General features: G+C 34.0%; 1 long non-coding RNA gene across 1 annotated transcript; it reads left to right on the forward strand.

Moving 5' to 3' along the window:
• The first annotated feature begins 201 nt into the window (after positions 1 to 201).
• LOC123700777 lies at positions 202 to 1,125 on the forward strand. The gene is made up of 2 exons (XR_006752651.1): positions 202 to 432; positions 929 to 1,125. It is a non-coding gene; the product is annotated as an uncharacterized LOC123700777 (long non-coding RNA).
• The last annotated feature ends 3,004 nt before the right edge of the window (positions 1,126 to 4,129 follow it).

Genomic DNA, 4,129 nt, shown 5'->3' on the forward strand with positions numbered 1-4,129 from the left:
GATAGAATTATTTTTTTTTGCAAATTTTGACATTCGCAAGGAAATCAAAACCTAGGGTAGTTCCCGTAAACTCAGAATTTTGAAATTTGGTACGAAGCAAAATCTTATAGTAGAGATACAAGAATAATGGCAAAAAAACATACCTTTTTTCTCAGAAACGCGCGGATGAAAACGAAAATTTGAAATTTATATCATATACTCAATGATATTATATATAGAAACCAGAGGTAGATACGTTACCAACGCACCAAAACGTAAACCGTGAATTGGTCCTAATTGGGACCAGTGGAATCAGTCAGATTGTGACTTGTGACAGCGAACGTACATGCTGATATAAACGTTAAAATTATCAATAATGCCTTCTTGTGTATTCAGAAAGTGCACAAATTACGATAGTAAAATAAAGAAAGATAGAGGAATATCATATCACAGGTAAATGTATTAAAATATTATAATTTTAGAGCAAAAATAACAATTTGCAATTATTAATGAATGACACTTGCTTGACACTTGTATTGAAATAATGAAAGGGATATAACATTGCTTCAATCACTAGTGTGACAAAGCTAGCGCACACTGTGTTCAAAGATTATCATGCAGATACGATTATTGAAAATAGAACGGCTATTTTATTAATTTTGATTTGGGTAAATACTTGATTATTTTAATATTTAAATCCACACAGTGCATGTAATTAACAAATATATCTATTTATTATATACAATGAAATCGTGATGGCAAAAATGTTTGTTTGCAAAAATGATGTTGAATATACGTATACATTAAAGAAAAGATTATCGCTACAGACTGACGAAAAATGCTATTTGCTTTTCTGTAAATAGCTATTGAACATACATTTTATTTGTGTTTTAGATAAAAAAGGCTTATACTTCATCCTTTCTTTTATTTCATACTTTTTTTCATCTAGGCACCACTATTATTATATCCTACAAGTTGGAGTGATGACCATGTACGGGTTCCGGGAACTGCCTTGAAACGAATAGCGTAAGATCGGTCCGTATGGAGTTCTATAAGGAGGACTATGCTCAGCAGTGGGTGTTTATCGGGTGAAATGATGATGACCGAAAACGAACACCACAGCTAGTAATAAATGCTTAATACAGTTATATCTCCAAAAAAGTTTTTTTTCATTTTAATCATCATCATCATCATCATCATCAGCCCATATACGTTCCCACTGCTGGGACACGGGCCTCCTATGAGGGTACAGGCCATAATCCACCGCGCTGGCCAAGTGCGTGTTGGCGGATGACACATGTCGTCGAACTTTTTAATTCTTCGACATGTCGGTTTCCTCACGATGTTTTCCTTCACCGTTCGAGCAGTGGTGATGTTACAACATGCGCAGATAAATTGAAAAATCAATTTAATTCCTGCGCGCTCGCCTGGTCTCGAACCCCAGACTTATCGATTCGAAGTCCGAGGTCTCACCACTGAGCCACCACTGCTCTTTTCATTCATTCATTTTAATACAACTTCATAATAATAATTAAATAGTAAATGAAATTGTCACATTTGTTTACGTGTGCAGGAAACGTAACATCTATAACATTGAACCTTCTGTGTCGTTAGTCTATGCCAATTGCCATGGCAACTATTTGTTTATTTATATTTAATTGGTGAATTCTTGTGACTTTTGCTTACACCTGCGCGGAAGTGACAAACTATCTTTGTCTTTTTTGTTTATATCATTTTATTAGAGCCATCTCTCTTATACAGTCTGTCAATGTAATAAATTAAGTAAAATGAAACTTGTATTTGTGTGTGCCTGACACTGCATAGGAAGCATTTTTTTTGGATATCTTGTGAGTATATAACGTATCTATACATAAAATATCATTGCATATACTCAAATCTACGCAATCAAAAGATACAGAAGATTTATGCTGCAAATTATCGTACGTCTTCTCATCAACACTTAATCTTGAAAGTTGGTACACACAGATATAGGAAAAAATTACGAAAAACATGAATTTTAAAATACATCATAATATAAAAAATAGGTTTGTTCGGAACCCTCGGTGCGCGTGTCCGACTCGCACTCAGCCGGTTTGATTTCATAAGCATAAGCATTTCAACCTTCTATAATTAAATGTTTTTTTTTACAATTTTCAACGCTACACGAACTGTCGTACAGGAGTAAATTTTTTTTAAGCGCACCGTTGGAAACCTTAAAATACCGTTCAGAGGCAGCGTTAAATTAAAATTATTAATATTAATACTTAGGTGAAAAAAGAGATCAACGTCAAGGGATTGTTTTCGAAATTGCCTCCTCTTACCCTTTCTAGAACCCATTTTCTCATGAACGCATTGAGCGATTATGCTGAAATTTATATTGTATACTCAACTCTATTGTCCCATGCAGTTGTGAATAAATGAAAATACTAGCAAACGCATTGAAAAAGATACAGCCGTTTATGCTGAAAATTTTCGCCATTCGCAAGTGTCGCCACTCGGCAGTAATCAAAACCTACAGGGTATATATACTTCCCGTGAACAGAAAATCTTGAAATTTTGTAGGAAGCACACTGTCTTATAGCACAGATAAAGGAAAAATTACAAAAACCATAAATTTAAAGTTAAAACATATAAAAATATTTGTATGGAACTCTTGGTGCGCGAATCCGACTCGCACTTGGCCGGTTTTTTTTAATGTACTATCTACGTATCAATTAAATTTATCAAAATATAGCTTTTGTAACTTGACGACGACTATGTGACCCCCCCTGGCACTAAAGCTGGATCCGCCCTTGGTTGGCTGGTAGACTCAAACTCAAACATTTATTTATTCAATTAGACTTCTTTTAGAAGCACTTTTGAAACGTCATTAGGTACATATTTTAACATTTACCACCGATTCGGAAAGCAGTATCTACGGAGAAGAACCGGCAAGAAAAAGTAGAGATTGCTGTTCAGCAATAAGGCTGCCGCCTGTTGTACAAATGATACCTTTTTGTAATATTGTTCATTTTCTGCTTTGTCGTTTCTTGTTTGTAAAATAAATAAATAAGGATAAACGATAATCAAAATGAACAATATAAACTAATATTACGGCAACCATTTAATACATTGACCACATACGAAATTGCGATCCAACCGTGTAAATGCGTTCGACGGGTCTTAATGACTTTGGGTGCCTGTTTAATTTAATATGAACTTGCAACAAGACGCTGGCCTAAGACGTTGGCTGATATTTGAAGATGCGGAGTAAACGTGCGACCGAAATACTATTTTGTGTTTAATTTAAAAACGTACATAAATATATTTTTTATATTTATTGACGTCAATATTTTAAACCTTCGGTGAAAATAAAAAGTTTTTTCACAAGTTACGTAGTTAATGCGAAGAGTTTAGCAATGTCTTCCATTTTAATAACTTCTCGACTATTTTACTATCTGTTTACCTCATTATGAACAATGATAATTATGAATAGACATCGGATTATATGCACTAACAAAATGCCAAAATATGCATGCAAATATGCACTAAAAAAGGCCGAAATATGCACTAAAAACGACTGATATGCCTAAAATATGCACATATAAATAAAAAAAACCTTTATTATTTTTATATATTTAAATGAAAGATTGTACAAAAACATTGAAATTTTCTTGAAATTGAGTATAGTTTTTGTGCCAACATACAATTAAGCATTTTTACCAAATTTTCGAGCGCAAATTTGTGACGTTTGTCACCCGCGAGCCCAGTGTTGCCACCTTAGACCTTTCCGGGCTAAATCTAGCCCTTTTTTGGAATTCAACCCGTGTTTTACGTTTTTAGCCCCAAAAGGGATAGAATCCCTATTTTGAATGGCTCAAAATTTACTTAAAATGGAGCACATTTTGTAATTTTTTGCCATTTTGCCATGCCAAAATAGGGTTTGTTTACTCGCTGAGCGTTCTGATTGGCTAATAAAGGTTAGTCGACCAATCAAAACTCCCGCTACTTAACGATTTATGCACGAAATATGCACGATTGGGGAAAAAGGCTAAAATATGCACTAACGCCGTAATTAGAGAGTTTTATGCATTTGCATATGCAAATATGCAAATGCATATAATCCGATGTCTAATTATGAATAATGATTAGGTACCTAATATTTTTATCA

Source organism: Colias croceus, chromosome 20, assembly GCF_905220415.1.
Source record: "Colias croceus chromosome 20, ilColCroc2.1".
In the NCBI taxonomy this organism is placed as follows: Eukaryota; Metazoa; Arthropoda; class Insecta; order Lepidoptera; family Pieridae; genus Colias; species Colias croceus.